This window comes from Triticum aestivum, chromosome 3D (genome assembly GCF_018294505.1).
Source record: "Triticum aestivum cultivar Chinese Spring chromosome 3D, IWGSC CS RefSeq v2.1, whole genome shotgun sequence".
Taxonomy (NCBI): Eukaryota; Viridiplantae; Streptophyta; class Magnoliopsida; order Poales; family Poaceae; genus Triticum; species Triticum aestivum.
In genome coordinates, this window is record NC_057802.1 from 117,890,602 (window position 1) to 117,913,852 (window position 23,251).

A 23,251-nucleotide genomic window follows, 5' to 3' on the forward strand; every position below is an offset into this window, starting at 1 on the left:
CTATCTACAAGACCCTGCAAAGGGCACAAGATCGTAGCTGGGGTAACAAGCTAAATGTCGAAGTCCACGCGGAACTACTAGTGAGACTGAAGTCTCTCTGCAAAAACATAAATTATGCAAACGTGAGTACAAATGTACCCAGCAAGACTTACATCAGAACTAGCTACATATGCATCAGTATCAACAAAGGGGTGGTGGAGTTTAACAGCAGCAAGCCAGCTTTGACTCAGTGGCTATCCTGAACTACGACTGCAAGTAACTCATTTGGGGTGGCGCACACGAGTCCACATATTCACCAATCAATACACCACTATGGATCCGCTCCCGTCTCCCTACGAGAACGCCATCCATAGCCCTCACGCTTATCTTGTGCATTTTAGAGTATCCACTTTCACTTGTCTATGAACTGTATAGGCAAACCAGAAGTCCTTTACCGTGGACGCGGCTATTCGAATAGATCATTTATAACCCTGCAGGGGTGTACTTCTTCACACACGCTCTCGCCACTTACCACCATGTACACGTCATGTATCTCAGCAACCTTCAAGCGGAAGCCTGGCGAGGGAGTCGGCCATGACCTGACTAACCACACAAGTCTCTAGTCTAGGTTTATCGCCTATTCGGCTTACATCCGCAAGGAGATCCGGCCGAGGTTTCGCTCACGGCCCCAAACAATGAGAGCAGGTTCCCGAGGCACCAAACGGGCGTCCCGGTACACCGTGCCTCGTGTGTCTACCGCATCATAGCCCACCCCTAGGGTCAGCGCTACGCACGGCCCCCAACACATATCCTACAAACACCAAAAACTAGTTGCAACTCCTGGACAGAGATCGAGGAGATTAATAAGCCGAGAGGGGTCGAGTTACCGGAACCCAATGTGTGGTAGTAACTGTTCATGGATCACAAACACAGAACTCAGTTCCTGAGGACGGTTTCAATGAGACAACCCACAATGTACTCCTGCATGGCCTCTCACCGCTACCTTTACCAAATCATGTTCACACACCTAGCTCTCAACAGTAAGACATGTTCACCACATTGCAATTCATCCCCGATGAATCAGACCTGACTCAACTCTAAGCAGTAGCAGGCATGACAACAAGCATGAATGAGTAGGGACATCAGGGCTCAAACAACTCCTACTCATGCTAGTGGGTTTTATCTATTTACTGTGGCAATGACAGGTCATGCAGAGGAAAGGGGTTCAACTACCGCAACATGTAACAGTTGAAGCGTTGTTGTCCTAATGCAGTAAAAGAGAGCAGAAGCGAGAGAGTGGGATTGTATCGGAATGAACAAAGGGGTTTTGCTTGGCCCGGGACCGTTTGCGCCTTTTGGCTCACATATATGATAGTGTCGCTAGCATCCATATGACAGAGAACCCGGGCCGACATGACTAGTCGTGAATCCAAAGTGGCACTAACTTACAGGGACAGGCATACATGACCCAGCAACGAACGTGTCGGTCATCAACGTATGAACCCAAGTCGTAGCAAGCTACAAGGACTTAAAGGAACAACGCGTGACATTTCCCCGAAGGGACATACACAGGAATGAAGAAGGACACATGCCGGCCAGCCTAAGTGTTCCGGAGCAGTAGCAAGCTACCATGGCCCAGTGGAAGCACTAGGAGATATTTCCCGGTAAAAGAGGCTACCAAGAATAAACAACTAGGTCTTCGGATCCCACACATACCAAGCATCTCAATAACATACACACAATATGGTCGATATGTGCAAATACAACATGGCATCACAACAAAACTCTACGACTGAAAGTATTTATTCATTAGGCTTCGAGGAGCCAGATATTACAAACATGGGTCTGATGACCCAGCATTCACGTCATACAAGCAATAAGCACATGCGGAAGCTTAACTTGTCTGAGTACAGACAACTACAAATGGAAAAGGCTGAGAAGCTTGACTATCTACAAGACCCTGCCGAGGGCACAAGATCGTAGCTGGGGTAACAAGCTAAATGTCGAAGTCCACACGGAACTACTAGTGAGACTGAAGTCTCTCTGCAAAAACATAAATTAAGCAAACGTGAGTACAAATATACCCAACAAGACTTACATCAGAACTAGCTACATATGGCCTCTCACCGCTACCTTTACCAAATCATGTTCACACAGTTAGCTCTCAACAGTAAGACATGTTCACCACATTCCAATTCATCCCATGTGAATCAGACCTGACTCAACTCTAAGCAGTAGCAGGCATGACAACAAGCATGAATGAGTAGGCACATCAGGGCTCAAACAACTCCAACTCATGCTAGTGGGTTTCATCTATTTATTGTGGCAATGACAGGTCATGCAGAGGAAAGGGGTTCAAATACCGCAGCATGTAACAGTTGAAGCGTTGTTGTCCTAATGTAGTGAAAGAGAGCAGAAGCGAGAGAGTGGGATTGTATCGGAATGAACAAAGTGGTTTTGCTTGCCTGGCAATTCTGAAGATAGTATAGTTCTTCATCGGTGTCATCGATCTCATCGTCGGAACCACGTCTACTGAGAGGGGGAAAATACCGGCAACAGAGAAGAAATACCGGCAACAATATGATGCATGAATGTGGCATGGCATGAAATACCTAATGCAGCTAACAATGATTTAAACGAAGTTGGTTTGAACCCTAGGTTCATTCAAATTCCATATGTTAAAGTTCCTATGCCATTTATTTGATTTGCCCTAAACAGTAGTCATAGGTTGTTCTAACATGCATGAAAATGGTACAGATGGATAGATTGGATTTTTCTGATCATTTTTTATATATAAATCTTTGCATTTGGAGTTACAGATTAATTTCTTTGATTTTTAGAAGTTAGCACTATTTTCTAGAATTTCTTGAATAAGAATAAATCCAGAAAAGGGCATTACTGCGTAAGCAGGTCAAAGGCGCCAGCCCAGGTCAAACCTGACCAAAGGGGCCCACTGGTCAGTGTCACATTGCTGGCTTGGGTCACTGACGGGTGGGGTCGGCCAAGGGCCCCGTCGGCAAGGTCAACGCTGACGCGTGGGGCCACTGTGATTAGTTAAAACTAAACAGGAACTAAACTAAGGTTAATTAAGGGCGTGGGACCCATATGTAAGTGGGTCAAGGGTTAATTAGCAGGGTCATTAGTGACTAATGGTGGGGCCACATCATCTTCGCCGGAGTTGGGCCGGCGGTAACCAAAACCGACGACGGAAACGCCACGGGAATGGGATACAGGGCATGGTTTCAAGCGTGGTTTGTGGCTATGGGTTGCTGGGCTTCGCGCGCATCCAGGGAGGTAAGCGTGAGGAGCTGGGGTGGCCTGTGGCAGCGGCGGTAGCAAGCTCTGCGGCGGCCGGAGTTCGGGGGCATGCGAACACGGGGCTGCGATGCACTAGCGGGGCATATAGTGGCTGTGTTGGCCTCCTGGAGGTACCAGGAGCATGTTTGTGTGCATGGGTGCGAGCGGTTAGCGCTCAGCCCACAGCGGCGATGAGGCCGCGGTGGCTAGTGGGGCTAGAGGGAGAAATCGCCTGAGAGGAGAGAGGGATTGGGAGCAGGAGCTCACAGCGAGGTCGAAGGGAAGGTCAGCGAGCTCGGGAAGGTCCTGGCGGTGGAGAATTGACGGCGGTGATAGACGGGACCGAATGTTGAAGACGATGCCAGTGACGGCAAAGCAGGTCGTCCCCGGTTACGTGGCTCTACGGTGAGGAAGAGGAGGTCGCGGCTAAGCTTCTGGTCACATCGCGGGGCATAGGGGAGGCATTGGCCGCGAGGTACACGGCGGTGAGCTCGCGCGGGTCTCAGACATGGCGAGGAGAAGGCGAGGAGAGGGAGAGAGAAAACAGAGGGAGAGGGGAATGACAGAGGGGGTCGAGTCCATCTCGCTGGCGCTTCGGGCAGGCTCGAGGAGGGGTAAGCAGGCAGGGAGGAGGTGGTGCCGGCTGTGTTTGCTGCGGGCGCGCAGCTGCTTCTCCTTCTGGCGGGGGAAGAAGACGGCGCTGCCCCTTTGGGCTAGGCTGCTACAGTGCTGGGCTGCCAGGTCAGTCCTCTCTCTTCTGTCTCTCTCTTTTAATTCTTTCTGTTTTCTATTTATTCTGTTTTGTTTTGATTTAGTAAAAACACTAAACCATTTGGTAAAATCTTGAAAATAATTGTGTGCAATTGTGAACTTATTTCCAACAGCCCTCAAATGCTTTCAGGATTATTTGGACATTTAAAATATTTTATAGAATTTAAATGTCCAAATTCAAATACTTACGATTTAATTAAAAATCCAGAGTGTCCTAGAGAAGTGCGCACCATTTTTAGCAGAGGTTCTAAACCAATTCAAAAATGATGAACATTTATGAAGGCATTTTGGGTTCATTGAAAATGATTTTATTTGATCCTATTTGAATTCATTTGGTGCTAGGGTTCGGATCAATCCCCATTTCAAGTTTAAATGCAATTTAAACATGATGCAACACATGACTAGCTTGCCCAGAGCATACTAGATGCATAAAGGATAAACATCACATGCAATCAAATAAGTGATATGATCTGGCCATCATCATCTTGTCCCTTTGATCTCCATCTCCGAAGCACCGTCATGATCACCATCGTCACCGGCTTGACACCTTGTTCTCCATTGAAGCATCATTGTCGTCTCACCAACTATTGCTTCTAAGACAATCGCTACCGCTTAGTGATAAAGTAAAGCAATCACTACAAAAAAAGACACATCCGTGACATTTTTGGCCGAACGAAAAAAAAATTGTCATACTTATGACACTTCTATGGCGATAATTGTGACAAAACCCGGTATCATCACAGATGTGGTGGGCTCCAACTTCTATGACAAAAAATCATGACAGAAAATGGGCTTTTCGTCCTGGGCGGGCCGTAGACGCAGCTGCATGACATTCTTTGGGCCATCCATGATGAAAAAAACCACGGTAGAAGCGAGGGCGAGGAAAATATTGGGGTGTTCCCGGTTACGGTGGGTGGTCGGGACCGAGCGATGCGTGTTTCTCTCAAACACGCACGCGCGTGGGTGCAAGGCGTTGGGCTCTAACTGAACCCGAGCGATTGCACTGCAGGCTACGCGTTACTGAACCCGAGCGATCGATCGATGGCTATTAACCGAACCCGATCGAGCGATTCCTTCGCTACTGCTGCTAACTGAAGCCGATCGATGCTGCCTCTGGATGAACAGTGAGCGTTGTTGGGGGGTTTCGATGAACAGGACCCCGTGGTGTTGCCTCTGGATGAACACGACCCCGATCGATCGAGCCGGTTGGGGCTGGATGAACAGGACCCTGTGGAGGGCTAGATGAAATGGACCAACCCGTGGAGGGCTGGATGAACAGTAGATGATGGAGGGCTGGATGAACAGTAGCCCGTGGAGGGGTGGTTGAATAGGAGCCTGTGGAGAGGGCTGGTTGAACAGTAGCCGGTGGAGTAGCACGCGGTGGAGGCTGGATGAACAGGAGCCCGTTGATGAACAGTCGCAGGTGGAGGCTAGAGGAGGTCGACGGTGGACGAACAGTAGCCCGTGGAGGCTGGAGGGGGTCGACGGTGGAGATGAACAGTATCCCGTGGAGTCCCGTTTTGTGGTACGCCACACCCCTCCCGATGAACAGGACCCACGTTTCGACCGTAGCGCTCCAACACAAGTCCGTTTCCTCCGTTTTGCGGTACGCCACACCCCTCCCGATCAACAGGACCCCCGTTTCGACCGTAGGAGGTCCGTTTCCTCCGTTTTGCGGTACGCCAGACCCCTCCCGATGAACCTGATCCCGTTTCGAACGTGGCCGGTTGAACACAAGGCCGTTTCCTCGGTTCTGCGGTACGCCAGGCCTCGTTTCCATCGGATGTTCCGTCCAAGCCCTCCCGATGAACACGACGACGCATTCCGTTCCGACCCAGCCGGTTGGCTCCCCATGAACACGACGACGGCGCTGTTTCTCCGTTCCGACCCAGCCATGTACACGAGCCCTGGCCGTACGTACATGCGAGTAGCCGTTCGAGACCCCGCCCGTATGTACGTACATGGCCGTATTTACTTTCTTGCACCCTTGCCGATGTACGTACGTGTACATGCTACGTGCGCGCCTCTACATCGACCAGTATGTACGTACACGTTCACGACCAGAATGACAACGCTACGTACACTTTGACCAGGTGGGTCCCGACTGTCAGGCACTTCCTTGCGTGCGAAGATGTAGCTGGTGGGTCCCAGCAGTCAGGGGGCGAATCATTTTTTTTGCCCGGACGCACTTCCTTGTGTGTGAAGATGTAGCTGGTAGGTCCCAGCAGTCAGGGGGAAACGTTCTTTTCGCGAAATACGGTTGCCCATCCGGTGCGTCCCTGCTGTCAGGTGGAGGAATCATTATTTTCCGCGTAATAATTAGGCACTTCCTTGCTGCGGCCGTGGACCCAGCTGTCAGCCTCTCCACGTACAGTCCACGTCCGATGGAAGCCGTCCCTTGAAAGCGTTCACCACACCGCACCGAGAGCACCAGGGCAGTGGACAACGGCGAGGCCTAGGAAGGGGACGACACGGAGCCAGGGAAGATGCGGCAGTGGATGCCCACGCGTAGAGGAGTATGAGGGTTCACTGGTTCGCTGCGGTGTGAAGCTGCCGTCGCCGTAGAATAACAGGGGGTGTGGGTGAGTAGAGGGATGGCCTGGCTAGCGGTGCGAGTAGTAGGGGGCGGTGAGGCCTTCGCGGCATCACAGCTGGCCACGAGAGGCAGGAGCACGAGGCACGACCGACGCTGGTTTGGGCGGCTGGAGCAAGAAGACCAGAGGTTGAAGAAGCACTATGGCCGTTGGATGGACATCGTACGGTCACTGGAGCTAGAATCGTTCATATTGACTAAGTTGACAGAGCCCTCCGTCCCCGTCAACATAGTTGGCCCACAAGTCAGCCTCCCACTATTGTGGGTCCCAGCTAGCAGGGGGGTATTCATTTTTTTGTGCGTAATAAGGAGGCACTTCCTTGCGTGCGAAGATATAGCTGGTGGGTCTGAGCTGTCAGCGGTGGGAACATTTTTTTCACGAAATACAAAGGCCCTTCTGGTGGGTCCCAGCTGTCAGGTGGAGGAATCATTATTTTGTGCGTAATAAGGAGGCATTTCCTTGCGTGCGGCCATGGACCCAGCTGTCAGCCTCTCCACGCACAGTCTACTTCCGATGGTGTCGCTCTTTGACCACGTTGACCACTCCGCGCCGAGCGCATCCAAGCTGGTGGACGACGATGGAGAAGAACAGGAGGTGTGGAGGGGTGGAGGGATGGCCTGGCCAACGGTGGAGTAGCCCGTCACAGCGAAGCGTGCTAAACAGAGCTGCTAGCAGCAGGAGGCGGGAGCAGGTGGTCCCGGCAGCGCTGGAGGAAGAAGACGAGAGATTGAAGATGGATGCTGGTCGTTGGATGTAAATCCAACGGCTAACGATGTCAGAATCATTTGTTGACTAAGTTGACAACGACTTGCATTGGCTTCGACCTATTGTCCCACATTTCAGCCTCCAAAAATGTGGCACGTATTCAACCCATTTTTTCAGAATTTATAGTCTTTTTTTGCGGGGTAGAATTTACAGTCAATTTGATCTCTTTTTTTTGAATTACAGTCCATTAGCTGGGCTGGTGAACAAATAATGTAGCGTCCATGTGGCCCATTTATGTTTTTCCAAAAAAATTATAGGCCATTTTCCCTTTCTCGAAATACACGATTTTGCTGGGCTGATTCTAATTATAATGTTGGGGTGGGCGCAGCAATGTTATCAAAAAATAAACAGGGGCTGAGCATTTTGTTATATATATATATATAATAAGTGATTTGTTATTACATTGGTCCTTACATCTTACCAAACTTTTGTACACAATCACCAGGATTTTCGTTGCCAAAAAATCCAGGATTTTATTGTTAAGAATTTATTTTTATAAGTTAATAAGATGTGGGATATTGTTTTCTTACATATGTAAGTATCTGTTAAATATATGATGACAATAACAATAATATATAATAACATATAAAATAATTTATGTATATATAATATAGTTAGAAGGGAAACATAAGTTGGACCATGCGTTCCTATTCTTATATAGAAAAATAGAACAGACCTCTGCGTTTTCTTCAAAAAAACATAAATTGGGCTGCCGATGTTTCAGGAAAAATAAAACCTCGGATGGGAGGTCCATAGGCCGGTCGATACATGACGGCCCTCAAGAAAATACAAACAGGCCTATGGACCTCCCATCCGAGGTTGTGGGCTGAGCATGTTAAAAAGTAAGCATAGACGGGGCAGCCCAAAACCCAGCTGATACTTGCTGCCCCTGTGATAATAAATGATACCTGCCAGCTCCCCGGCTTCGTTGCGAATTTATCTCCTATAGTAACTACGTTGGAGCACCTAAAAAAATGTAACTATGTTGACAAACCGGTGGGCCCCAACGTCAGTATAGCATTAGGAGGAAGTATTTTTTCGATGAGGCACTTGCTTGCGTATGGCCATAGACCTGGTGGGTCCCGACTGTCCTCCTCTCCACGTACAGTCCTCTCCAGATTCCTCTCGATTGTTTAGCATGTTCACAACGACAAACAGCGGCGTCGCAACGAGCACACAAAGGTGCAGGAGGAGATCTGACCACCTGAGGAAGTGCCTTATTAGTAACGAAACAACTGAACTAGCCTAGTGGCCGAGTGCACTACCAGACAGCTGTTCCGCCCGGGTTCGATTCCACCTGTGCAGAGAAAATATCTCCAAATTTTTTGCCTCTGCCTTTATTGACATGTGGGTCCCAATTGTCATCTATGCACACCACGTCCAACACTTGCCAAAACTTTGTCCCTCGTTTTCTCTGTTTTTTGCACACTTGACATTGTGTGGGCATTTTGAAAATATCATATCTTTTTGACTGTGCATCATATGAAGATGTGCTATGCATGAATGTTGATCAGCATGATGTTAACTGGCTGGTAGTTCCAGTTTAGACCGTGAATAAAACTTCCAACATGATGTTAACACTGTTTGAAAAGGCCGTGTTAATACAAATGCTCTGCCTCTAAAAGTTGTAGTTTCTTATCTGAAACTGAACTTGGAGTTTCTTATCTGAAACTGAAACTTGCAGTTTCTTCTCTGAGAATCACATTGTCTGCACTTTTATACTCCTAAGAAACTACATTTTTTTAAGTGCTAAAAATAGATCTCTAGAATTCATAAAATACTTCATATGCTCAATACTGCAAATCTGAAATTCAAAAGACATTCATATCTGAAAGTACTCTCAAAATACACAATACAAAACACAATTCACAACCTGCAAGTACTAACAACCCTAAGCTCCTCCTGACAATTCACAACCTGCCCGACTATTGGGCTGGGGGGGGCAGTCCCCCCTATTCCTCGGCGGCAGACAGCCGCCCCGTGAGACGATGTGAATGGCGAGGGAGAGGATGGCGGTGAAGCATCGTCGGGCCAACTGTTTTTCTCCTCTTGCAGTTGGGTTCGGTCGACAAAGACTCCACCGGCTCGCTCTGGCATGACACCCTCACAAACGGCACCCTGTAGATGCTCGATCCTTCAATCTCCGGTGGATGCTCCATCTGGGATTGATACTCCCACCACCACTCCCTCATGGTCGGATTCTGTGAATCTGTTTGCTCCATGGCCCAGAGGAGCAACTCTATGTACTCCCACGCGACTCCCTCCGGCAGTATCGCCGCCTTTTCGCTCTGTTACAGATATTTGGCCATGGATGTCGCCGTCGCTGCTAGTTGGTCCTTGTTGTCAAACCAAGACTGTATCTCCAACATCCTAGCTAGCTTCACAGGGTCGCCGTCTGCGATCCTCACGTATCGGTTGTACTCCTCCGTCCATCTACTTCTCCACAACACCTTCACTCGCCGGCGGTGGTTTTTGAATGGAAGAGGGGAGGAGCAGCGCTGGTTTTGGATTCGAACGGGAGAGGAGCGATGCTGGTTTTGGATTGGAACAAGAGAGGAGGGGTGGTGGTTTTGAAATGGAAGAGGAGAGGAGCGGCGCTGGATTTAGATTGGAACAGGAGAGGAGCGGCGGTGGTTTAAGAGGAGAAGAGCAGAAGAGCGGCGCTGGTCTTGGAAGTATTTTTGTTGTTTTGCGTATTTTGGGTCAAAGTTTGACCATGTACTGTATTTCACAAGCAAAATTTGAATGCATGTCACCAAAAATTGTATCGTTTGGTTCGTATCTGAATGTACTTTCAAATTATATTATTTTTGCAACGTATAACATATATTTTATTTGCAAAAATCATGGTCAATTATGACCCAGAATAAAAGGGAGACTAGTTAATGTGGGTTCGCTTTCTTAATTGAAGGGTAAATTGATTTTGATTTTGATCTAGTCACAGCGCGCCGGCCCTCTCGTCCAATCCTAAATTGCTGCCGCACGCTCCTCTCCCTCTTCTCCATTGCAAAACCACCTCCTCTCCTCTCCATCATCTCCATTCAAAAACCACCATCTCGCCTCTCCCTCTTCTCCATTGCAAAACCACCTCCTCTCCTCTCCATCATCTCCATTCCAAAACCACCGTGTCGCCTCTCCCTCTTCTCCATTGCAAAACCACCTCCTCTCCTCTCCATCATTTCCATTCCAAAACCACTGTCTCACCTCTCCCTCTTCTCTATTGCAAGACCACCGTCTCTCCTCCCATCTTCCAAAGCTAGCACCAGACCACTCAGAAGGACATTTATGGAGAGGATGCAGCAGCGAATCAGGCAGATCGCCGGCGGCGACCAGGCAAAGTTAGCCAGGTTGAAGGAGATCCTTACTAGGTTTGACAATGAGTGGGAGATTTCGAGGACGGTGAGGGCCATGTGGCAATGTATGCGAAAGAGCGAGACGGCGGCGATGTACATGTACTCCTCGGTGGCAGTCACGCCGCAGTCCTTTGAGTTCATCGAGTATCTCCTCTGGGCGATGGAGCAGACAGATTCGCCCGAGACAAAAGTCAGGCGGAGGTGGTGGGCGTACAGGTCGAAGGTCGAGCACCCAGAGGATAATGAATCGATCGAGCACGGTGTGTCATTCGTGAGGGTGCAGAGCCAGCCGGAGCCACAGGAGTATTCGTTCTCCCACCGCAAGAGGAGGCCGGATGGCGCGACGTCGCTTCCCCGCCGTTCTCCATGGTTCCCTTGACGCTCGCCTCATTTCAACGGCGGCGGTAGGGTTTAAGGTAAGCTTCGCACTAACCTAATCTTCCACCTGCTCATGCTTACAATCAATGTGACAGCTAATGAAAATCATGCTTACAATCAGTCTCCGAGTACTACGCCAATCACCCTTAAATAGCTCTGGACCTTTGGGTCAAAGTTGTGACACTGTGTACAAATAAAGAAAAATAGATTGGTGCTTCTTTCAGAAAAGAGTACTCCCTAGAAAACTGCCAATATAAGCTACAAGTATTTGGTTAGAGGATTTGCTGCCGAGAAAGATCCGTCCACAGAGAGCGCCACACATCCCACTAGTGGTGGTGGATGCCAATGCGTGCATGGAGCATGGTTGGTGTCGGTAATTTTTATTTGGCACACCTCGCACTCTGTATAAATGTCGGTTCCATCCGTACATTTGTGCAGTTCCACCAAAATGAAGCTGAATAACCCTGTTTGCACAGATAATGAAAAAGTGTGATTACATTATAGTGGCACTAGTTGATTAAACACGCAAAATAAATAGAAGAAAATATTGCGATAGTATCATAGTATGCCATGCTGCGAGGGCGAGATCGGCCCTGCGACACGTCATATGGTACGCCACGCCTCATACTGGAAATCGTCCCAAGTCTCCCGGATACACCTTCTGCAAGTGATGAACATCACTGTACAGCGGTAGTACAAGGAGGGGCCTTGAGACATTCAAATCTCTATTTTTGTGCAGATCAACTAAAATTAAGCACCCCAGTTTGCAGAAACGCTTAAACATTAACAATGGGACTAGTTGATGAAACATACATTAACAAAGAGAAGCACTTTCCTTATGTACATTGGAAATGAAATGATAGAGAGGACACTTGATACGTCTCCAACGTATCTATAATTTTTGGTTGCTTCATGCTATATTATATTCTGTTTTGGATAATTAATGGGCTTTGTTATACACATTTATATTATTTTTGGGACTAACCTATTAACCGGAGGCCCAGCCCACAATTGATGTTTTTTTGCCTATTTCAGAGTTTCGCAGAAAAAGAATATCAAACGGAGTCCAAACGGAATGAAACCTTCGAGAACGTGATTCTCAGAACAAACGTGATCCAGAGGACTTGGACCCTACGTCAAGAAAGCAACCAGGAGGGCACGAGGTAGGGGGGCGCGCCTACCCCCCTAGGCGCGCCCTCCACCCTCGTAGGGCCCACGTTGCTCCACCAACGTACTTCTTCCTCCTATATATACCTCCGTACCCCCAAACCAACAGAAGCATCCATGAAAACCTAATTCCACCGCCGCAACCTTCTGTACCCGTGAGATCCCATCTTGGGGCCTTTTCCGGCGTCCTGCCGGAGGGGGCATTGATCACGGAGGGCTTCTACATCAACACCATAGCCTCTTCGATGATGTGTGAGTAGTTTACCTCAGACCTTTGGGTCCGTAGTTATTAGCAAGATGGCTTCTTCTCTCTCTTTGGATCTCAATACAAAGTTCTCCACGATTCTCGTGGAGATCTATTCGATGTAATCTTCTTTTGCGGTGTGTTTGTTGAGACCGATGAATTGTGGGTTTATGATCAAGTTTATCTATGAACAATATTTGAATCTTCTCTAAATTCTTTTATGTATGATTGGTTATCTTTGCAAGTCCCTTCGAATTATCAGTTTGGTTTGGCCTACTAGATTGATCTTTCTTGGAATGGGAGAAGTGCTTAGCTTTGGGTTCAATCTTGCGGTGTCCTTTCCCAGTGACAGCAGGGGCAGCAAGGCACGTATTGTATTGTTGCCATCGAGGATAACAAGATGGGGTTTATATCATATTTCATGAATTTATCCCTCTGCATCATGTCATCTTGCTTAAAGCGTTACTCCATTCTTATGAACTTGATACTCTAGATGCATGCTGGATAGCGGTCGATGTGTGGAGTAATAGTAGTAGATGCAGGCAGGAGTCGGTCTACTTGTCACGGACGTGATGCCTATATACATGATCATACCTAGATATTCTCATATCTATGCTCAATTCTATCAATTGCTCAACAGTAATTTGTTCACCCACCGTAATACTTATGCTCTTGAGAGAAGCCACTAGTGAAACCTATGGCCCCCGGGTCTATTTTCCATCATATTAATCTTCCAACACTTAGCTATTTTTATTGCCTTTTATTTTACTTTGCATCTTTATCATAAAAATACCAAAAATATTATCTCATCATATCTATCAGATCTCACTTTCGTAAGTGGCCGTGAAGGGATTGACAACCCCTTTATTGCGTTGGTTGCGAGGCTTTTATTTGTTTGTGTAGGTGCGGGGGAATCGTGCGTGGCCTCCTACTGGATTGATACCTTAGTTCTGAAAAACTGTGGGAAATACTTACGCTACTTTGCTGCATCACCCTTTCCTCTTCAAGGGAAAACCAACGCAGTGCTCAAGAGGTAGCAAGAAGGATTTCTGGTGCCGTTGTTGGGGAGGCTTACACCAAGTCAAGTCAAGATTTGCTCTCCCGACAAGGAGCCATTTCTGGCGCCGTTGCCGGGGAGTCTACGCAAAAGTCAACATACCAAGTACCCATCACAAACTCTTATCTCCCGCATTACATTATTTGCCATTTGCCTCTCGTTTTCCTCTCCCCCACTTCACCCTTGACGTTTTATTCGCCCTCTCTTTTCCGTTTGCTTGTTTCTCGCTTTCCTTGTCGTTATGGCTAGTCTTCTCCGTTGTCTCCTGAGAATGAAGTTCTTAATTTTAAGCAAACGGAGGGAGAAAATCTAAAAGACTCTTGGTATAGAATTTGCAATGCTCAAAATAGATCTACCAGGAAGCAATCTACTTCCGTTCTTCTCCGCAATTTTTATGTAGGCGCTACTCCTTGGTACAGATATATTCTTGATACCATTACCGGAGGGAATTTCTTGGGTAGCCATACTTTTGATTCTTATAATGCTATGATAGATTTGTTTGGCTCACCACCTCTTTTGGTTAATGGAACTATGTTAACTTTGGAGCATGTAATGCAAAGACTTGAAATTATTGAAAATAAAGTTGCTACCGTAGAGTTAATTGAAAATTTGGATAAAAAGATCCAGAACCAAATTACCCAATATGTATCTAAAGTAGGAGTCACTTTGAAAAATATTAAGGAAAAGGAACCCATACTTAATGAAAGAATAAATCAAGATTCCACTAGAATCGATAAACTTGAGGGTATCATTACCAACTTGGGGACCGCTTTTTCTTCCGTAAAGAATACTCCAAGTCCTCCTACTAAAATTGCCGAGCTTATGTATGTTCCTAAAAATAAGGGTGAATCCTCTAATAAGGAAACTGCGGATCTCAAATCAATAAGTGTTCACCCCAATCTCTTTGCTATCATTAAGGAACCATTTGCTGTAAATGATTATTTCGATTTTGTGCCTAGAAGTTTGATAGTTAATATAAAGAAATAAAATCCTAAGGGTGATAGGTGTCTTATTTAAGAATTGCCTACCAAAGATGGCAATACCTAGGTCCATCCTTGCTTTTATGCCTAGCTAGGGGCGTTAAGCCATAGCGCTTGTTGGGAGGCAACCCAATTTTATTTTTCTTTTTTTTCTTTTTGCTTCTGTTTAGGAATAAATCTTTGATCTAGCCACTGGTTAGATTTGTTTTTATGTTTTAATTATTGTTCGTGCCAAGTTAAACCTATAGGATCTATTTGGATGATAATTATTTGACCTTGCTGAAAATTCCAGAAACTTTCTGTTCACGAAAACAATTGTTAAAAATCACCATAACGTGATAAAATATTGATTCCAATTGAAGAAGATAAATAAACAAATGTTCTAGGTCTTCCTATTTTGGTAGATTTTTTGGAGTTTCAGAAGTTTGCGTTAGTTACAGATTACTACAGACTGTTCTGTTTTTGACAGATTCTGTTTTTCGTGTGTTGTTTTCTTATTTTGATGAATCTATGGCTAGTAAAATAGTTTATAAACCATAGAGAAGTTGGAATACAGTAGGTTTAAAACAAATATAAATAAATAATGAGTTCGTTACAGTACCTTGAAGTGGTGTTTTGTTTTCTTTCGCTAACGGAGCTCACGTGATTTTTTTGCTAAGTTTTGTGTTGTGAAGTTTTCAAGATTTGATGGATTATGGAACAAGGAGTGGCAAGAGCCTAAGCTTGGGGATGCCCATGGCACCCCAAGATAATCTAAGGACACCTAAAAGCCAAAGCTTGGGGATGCCCCGGAAGGCATCCCCTCTTTCGTCTACTTCCATCGGTAACTTTACTTGGAGCTATATTTTTATTCACCACATGATATGTGTTTTGCTTGGAGCGTCTTGTATGATTCGAGTCTTTGCTTTTTAGTTTACCACATTCATCTTTTCTGTACACACCTTTTGAGAGAGACACACATGATTCGGAATTTATTAGAATACTCTATGCGCTTCACTTATATCTTTTGAGCTATATAGTTTTTGCTCTAGTGCTTCACTTATATCTTTTAGAGCACGGCGGTGGTTTTGTTTTATAGAAACTATTATTCTCTCATGCTTCACTTATATTATTTTGAGAGTCCTAATATGTTAGGTATTCAAAACTAGTAAAAACTTTCTTATGAGTGTGCTGAATACTAAGAGAAGTTTGATGCTTGATGATTGTTTTGAGATATGGAGGTAGTGATATTAAAGTTGTGCTAGTTGAGTAGTTGTGAAATTCAGAAATGCTTGTGTTGAAGTTTGCAACTCCAATAGCATGCACGTATGGTAAACGTTATGTAACGAATTTGAAACATGAGGTGTTCTTTGATTGTCTTCCTTATGAGTGGTGGTCGGGGACGAGCGATGGTCTTTTCCTACCAATCTAACTCCTTATATCTTCCTCAAAACAGCCACCATACCTACCTATTATGGCATTTCCATAGCCATTCCGAGATATATTACCATGCAACTTTTCACCGTTCCGTTTATCATGACAGGTTCATCATTGTCATATTGCTTTGCATGATCATGTATTTGACATCGTATTTGTGGCAAAGCCACCGTTCTTAATTTTTCATACATGTCACTCTTGATTCATTGTCTATCCCGGTATACCGCTGGAGGCATTCATATAGAGTCATACTTTGTTCTAGTATCGATTTGTAATCATTGAGTTGTAAATAAATATAAGTGTGATGATCATCATTCATAGAGCATTGTCCCAATAAAACAAAGAGAACGGCCAAATAAAAAAAGAAGGCCCCAAAAAAAAGGGACAATGCTACTTTCCTTTTTTCCACACTTGTTCTTGTGACGCCCCCAATTCAATCGTACACTAATCATGCACGCAAACGTGTACGATCAAGATCAGGGACTCGCGGGAAGATATCACAACACAACTCTAAAACATAAATAAGTCATACAAGCATCATAATACAAGCCAGGGGCCTCGAGGGCTCGAATACAAGTGCTCGATCATAGACGAGTCAGCGGAAGCAACAATATCTGAGTACAGACATAAGTTAAACAAGTTGCCATAAGATGGCTAGCACAAACTGGGATACAAACTGTAAGAAGCGCAGGCCTCCTGCCAGGGATCCTCCTAAACTACTCCTGGTTGTCGTCAGCGGCCTGCACGTAGTAGTAGGCACCTCCGGTGTAGTAGGAGTCGTCGTCGACGGTGGCGTCTGGCTCCTGGGCTCCAGCATCTGGTTGTGACAACCAGGGAGAAAGGAAAGGGGGAAAGGGGGAGCAAAGCAACCGTGAGTACTCATCCAAAGTACTCACAGGCAAGGATCTACACTACATATGCATGGGTATCTGTGTAAAGGGGCAATATCGGTGAACTGAACTGTAGAATGCCAGAATAAAAGGGGGATAACTAGTCCTGTCGAAGACTACGCTTCTGGCAGCCTCCATCTTGCAGCATGTAGAAGAGAGTAGATGGCAAGTTCACCAAGTATCATCGCATAGCATAATCCTACCCGGCGATCCTCTCCTCGTTGCCCTGTTAGAGAGCAGTCACCGGGTTATATCTGGCATTTGGAAGGGTGTGTTTTATTAAGTATCCGGTTCTAGTTGTCATAAGGTCAAGGTACAACTCCGGGTCGTCCTTTTACCGAGGGACACGGCTATCCTAATAGATAAAATTCCCTGCAGGGGTGAACCACATAACCCAACACGCTCGATCCCATTTGGCCGGACACACTTTCCTGGGTCATGCCCGGCCTCGGAAGATCAACACGTCGCAGCCCTACCTAGGCACAACAGAGAGGTCAGCACGCCGGTCTAAATCCTATGGCGCAGGGGTCTGGGCCCATCGCCCTTTGCACACCTGCATGTTGCGTGGGCGGCCGGAAGCAGACCTAGCCCCCTTAATACAAGAGCAGGCTTACGGTCCAATCCGGCACGCGCCGCTCTGACGCTGACGTCACGAAGGCTTCGGCTGATACCACGACGTCGAGTGCTCATATCTTTCCCACGTAGTTGGTTAGTGCGTATAGACCAAATGGCCAGACTCAGATCAAATACCAAGCTCTCGTTAAGCGTGTTATTATGAAGTAACCGCAAACGCCGACCAGGGCCAGGCCCACCTCTCGCCTAGGTGGTCTCAACCTGCCATGTCGCTCCGCCACAAAGTAACAGTCGGGGGCCGTCGGTAACCAAGGCCCACCTCTACCGGGATGGAGCCACCTGCCCCTTCAGCCCCCATCTCCGAACAGTATCATAAGTAATGTAACAGTATAAAGTATATAGCATATGCCCGTGATCACCTCCCGAATGATCACGGCCTAGTAGTATAGCATGGCAGACATACAAGAGCAGGCTTACGGTCCAATCCGGCGCGCGCCGCTCTGACGCTGACGTCACGAAGGCTTCGGCTGATACCACGACGTCGAGTGCTCATATCTTTCCCACGTAGTTGGTTAGTGCGTATAGACCAAATGGCCAGACTCAGATCAAATACCAAGCTCTCGTTAAGCGTGTTATTATGAAGTAACCGCAAACGCCGACCAGGGCCAGGCCCACCTCTCGCCTAGGTGGTCTCAACCTGCCATGTCGCTCCGCCACAAAGTAACAGTCGGGGGCCGTCGGTAACCAAGGCCCACCTCTACCGGGATGGAGCCACCTGCCCCTTCAGCCCCCATCTCCGAACAGTATCATAAGTAATGTAACAGTATAAAGTATATAGCATATGCCCGTGATCACCTCCCGAATGATCACGGCCTAGTAGTATAGCATGGCAGACGGACAAGAATGTAGGGCCACTGATGGAATACTAGCATCCTATACTAAGCATTTAGGATTGCAGTTAAGGGTAACAACTGTAGCAACACTAGTAGAAAAAGGGCCTATTGTCCCGGTTGGTAAGGGCCTTTTGTCCCGGTTTTTGAACCGGGACTAAAGGGTCGTTACTAAAGCCTCCCCCTTTAGTCCCGGTTCTTACACGGACCGGGACTAAAGGCCCTCCACGTGGCCGCTGCCTGGAGGTCCACCTTTAGTCCCGGTTGGTAACACCAACCGGTACTAAAGGAAATTTTATGATTTTTTTTAAAAAAAATTGAATTTCAAATTTCTGAATTATTTTAACCTCTAATCTCTAATCACCACCCCTCATCACTTCTCAATTTAGCCTCTAATCTCTAATCACCCCTCATCATTCCAAATCATCTAACTTCCCGGACGGTCACCCATCCTCTCACTACTCCAGCCTGAGCACGCTTAACTTCCGGGTTCTATTCTCCCTCGTTTCCAAGTCTGCACTTGTTGTTTTCCTGACAATAGTAAGATGTCAATCCTATTAACCCTCAGGAATTTAGCTTGAGCATGAAGGCACACATTTCACTGTTTGAGTTTGAAACTATTATTCTAAAAAACAATAATTATTCAGTAACACTAATATTTCTTGAATAAGTAGTTTGACCATAGTTTGACCAGATTTGACCAAAATTCAAAAAAACTGAAATAATTATTTAGTAACACTAATATTTCTTGAATAATTAGTTTGACCGTTGTTTGACCACAGTTTGACCAGATTTGACCAAAATTCAAAAAAACTGAAATAATTATTTAGTAACACTAATATTCTTGAATAATTATTTAGTAACACTAATACTTCTTGAATAAGTAGTTTGACCATAGTTTGACCAGATTTAACAAAAATTAAAAAAAAACTGAAATTTGAGCATAACTTTTTTTCCTTTTAGAATTTGAGGATTCTAAAAATTTGCAAACAGGCCGTAGGCGGTCAAAATCAGATGCGGATTTTCGTGCTGAACATTTTGATATATTATACTTTTTTTCTGACATCGTATGCAAAAGTTATAGCCGTTTTACATTTTCCCTACACTTTTTGCAAAACATGTCCAAATTTAAGTTTTTAAATTTTCCTAACTAGTACATGTAGTAACATAACTACATCCGGAAGGATTTTAATTTTTGAAGTTTTTATCATTTTCTGTTGCTTTTTACAAAACTGAAAAGGCGATCCACAGGGGGGGTAGAGTTTGAAAATGGGACCTTTAGTACCGGTTCGTGCCATGAACCGGTACTAATGCATAAAACCCCATTAGTAACGGTTGGTGGCTCGAACCGGGACTAAAGGTCTAACCTTTAGTACCGGTTGGTGCCACGAACCCGTACTAATGGGCATCGCACCCTTTAGTCCCGGTTCATGGCACCAACCGGGACTAAAGGTCCCATTTGAACTGGGACTAATGCCTTAGCCGCACGAACCGGGACCAATGCTCACATTAGTCCCGGTTCGTGACTGAATCGGGACTAATGTGAATATTGCCCTGTGACCAAAGCCCTGTTTTCTACTAGTGCAACAATGATAGGCTATGCATCAGAATAGGATTAACCGAAAGCAGTAACATGCTACACTACTCTAATGCAAGCAGTAGAGAGAAGGAATAGGCGATATCTGGTGATCAAGGGGGGGCTTGCCTGGTTGCTCTGGCAAGGAGGGGTCGTCAACAACGTAGTCGAACTCAGTGGCATCAACAACGGTCTCGGGGTCTATCGGAGAAGAAGAGGGGGGAAGAAACAGTAAATACGGAGCAAACAAAGCATCACAAAACATAACGAGGTTATATGCGGAGCTAGGTATGCCCTAACGCGGTATTAGGTGATACCAGCGAAGGGGGGAAACATCCGGGAAAGTATTCCCGGCGTTCCGCGTTTTCGGACAAACGGACCGGAGGGGAAAAGTTGCGAGTTTTCTATGCTAGGGATGTGTGGCGGACGAACAGGCTCCGCAGCCGGATTCGTCTCGTCGTTATGAGCAACTTTCATGTAGAAAACATTTTCATCTAAGCTATGGTTTCTTTTCTATTAATTTTTAAAGTTCAAATTCTGAAATTATTATTAATTGAAAATTAAATAGCAATTTGCTATGCGTACACACTGAAGTGTACCGAGCTGAGTTGTTAGAGGCTAACAGTGGGCCCTGTTGACTGCTGAGTCAGCAGTCAACAATCAGCTGTTGACTGGTCAAAAGGAGCAGTGGGGGCCATCTGTCATTGTCATAGTTTTACCTAAACAGAGCTAAATAGTTTAGTCACTTAATTAAGTTTACTAACTATAATTAGTTTAGTTAATCAGAATTAATTAAGTTAATTATATCACTAATTAATTAATTAATATATTTTTAATTTCAATTTTATTTTAAGAAAAAAGTTTTACGTTTACAAGGGCAGGGCCCAGTTGTCATTGGCCCATAGGGCCAAACGGGTGCGGGCGCAACGGGTAGGCTGGTGCGTGCGCTGCGGCACCCAGAGGGGCACCGACGGGCATGGTGCCGGCAGGGAAGGGGAGGCGAGGCCACGAGGGGCAGGGGCGACAGAGCCGGGCGAGGGCGGCTGCCAGCGTGTGAGCGCGCAGCGGAGGCGGGCGGTGACGCGGTGTGGGCTCAGGGTCGGGGCGCGTCTGGGGCGCCTGGGGCATGGCTAGGCGTGACGCAGGCTTGAGCGGAGGTGCGGTGCAGCGCGTGCGGGCCAGAGCAGTGGCAGTCGACGCAGGCAACGCCGAGCGCAACGGCAAAGGGAAGAGCAGGCCGGTGGGGTTCCTCACCCGCGTTGCAGGGGCACGGGGGCGGCGAGGCGCGAGGAAGTGAGCCGAGGAGGAGGTCGGGGACGGCGAGCGACGAGCGGCGCCGGCGATGGGGCGCAGGGGACGACGGGGCGATGCTGGGTCAACGACGAGTTGGGGCCGGCGACGTCGAGCGGCGGAGCGGTCGGTGAGGTGAGGCGACGGGGGCGTCGGCGAGCAGGGGGCTCCGGGGAGGAGGCGAGGCGTCGGCGGCGGGGTGACGCCGGGGGTGGGCGCCGGCGTCGGGGCGTGGTGTGATGGGTCGCCGAGGTCGGGGGGGAGCGCCCCCGATCCAGATCGGGTCATGGGGGAGAGAGGAGCAAGGGGATCGGGAGGAGTGGGAGTGTTTACGGTTTGCGGGGGGGTTTGACCGGGGTATGTAGGCCGGGGGTAGTGGGTGGGCTGGCCTGCTAGTGGCCACGTGGGCCAAGGCCCAATGGGCAGGGGGATTTCCTTCTCTTTATTTTTTTTTACTTTTTTATTTCTTTTCTGTTTCTTTTACTTGCTGTTTATTCTAGTGTTAACCATATTCCAAAGTGGCACCTAAATTGATGTTACCAATTATGCCACTGCCACATTAATTTGCTACCCAAAGTAAAATAGTTTTATAATTAATTATTATTTAAAAGTATTTAAATAATATTTTTCGCTACTACTTTATTCACCATGATTAACTATGCATTATTTGGCACAACCCGAACATTTTAGTTTTAATGTTTGAAAACTTTCATGTTTGCCTTTAATTCAAATTTCAATTTGAATCGGTTTTGAACTAACGCGAGATCAACAACAGTAATCGTGGTGACGTGGCCTCGTTAACAGGGAATTGTTGTAGCTTAATTATCCGGGCATCACAATTCTCCTCCACTACAAGAAATCTCGTCCCAAGATTTTAAGAGGTGGAGTAAGGGGGAAATCTGGTTACGAAATTCTAACGAATATTCTCGGTCTTGGTTGCTCTTCTCAAAGAGGTTGATTCTCCTTGTTGATGTCTTAATTTCTCTACTCCAGATCATCATGATGAAGCCGTCATCCTATCTTCAGGATCTCCATCGTACTTACGGTAGAATAAGGGGGGGTATTCCGGGAGAACGGACCTCTGCAAGGTTGACTATCTGGTCGTTAACATCGAGGAAGGTGGCGGAAAGTAACTCTTGAATTGAAACTTAAGAAAATATCGAGAGCAAAGTAAGGAGGTATCATGGGAAGTTTTGAGCGGGTAGGCAATCGCTCGATGCCTGAATCAGGGCGTGAAATGGGTGCAAAGGAATGGGAATAAGTATTGTGTTTGATACCAGAATTGATGATCTCTCGGAAGGTGGCTCATGAATTACGTACGAGGCCACGCGCGAGGTACAACCTTGGAAATAGGGGGTACAGGAAAGTCAGGTTTCGATCCTGTGGAATTGTGCTTATGGGCCCACCATGTGGGTTGAAAGTAGGAAGGGCACTGACCTCTTGCACAGTCATGATAGCAAGGCATGTCAGAGAATAGCCTGTCAGTTATGTCGGCAATAAGATCGGTACCAAGGGCGTGGGACGAAGAGAACCATTTTCCTGCTTCGAGATCGCATTGACATGGTCATCAGGTGAAGATCAGACTTTGGAAACACAATGGATCCATCAGGAACAACTTATCGAATAAGTCCTACAATTTCCTCACGGGAGAATGACTAACCTTGCCAAAAAGGAAACTATAACACTAGGTCCTCCGGCCAGGTGTGCTAGGCATGACATCACCTTACCGTGTCATAAGAGGACCAATGCTATAACTCTTGAAAGTATGTTCCAACCATCATATCTGACTGAGATTCAGATCTGATTGGTGTCAGGATATCTCAGACTCAGGATGCCTCAGAAGAAAAGGTGCGACAAATTGATGAGAAGACATTATAAGATTCTCGGGAAATGAACTGTGGGAGCGAGTTCCAAAACAAGAGTTCATCAGTAAACCAAGGAGAGGATGAGGAGGTGGCTGATGGACTCGGCAACAATTCATCGAGAATTTCAAAGGATGGATTTCCATAATTATGTGAACAACGAGATAAC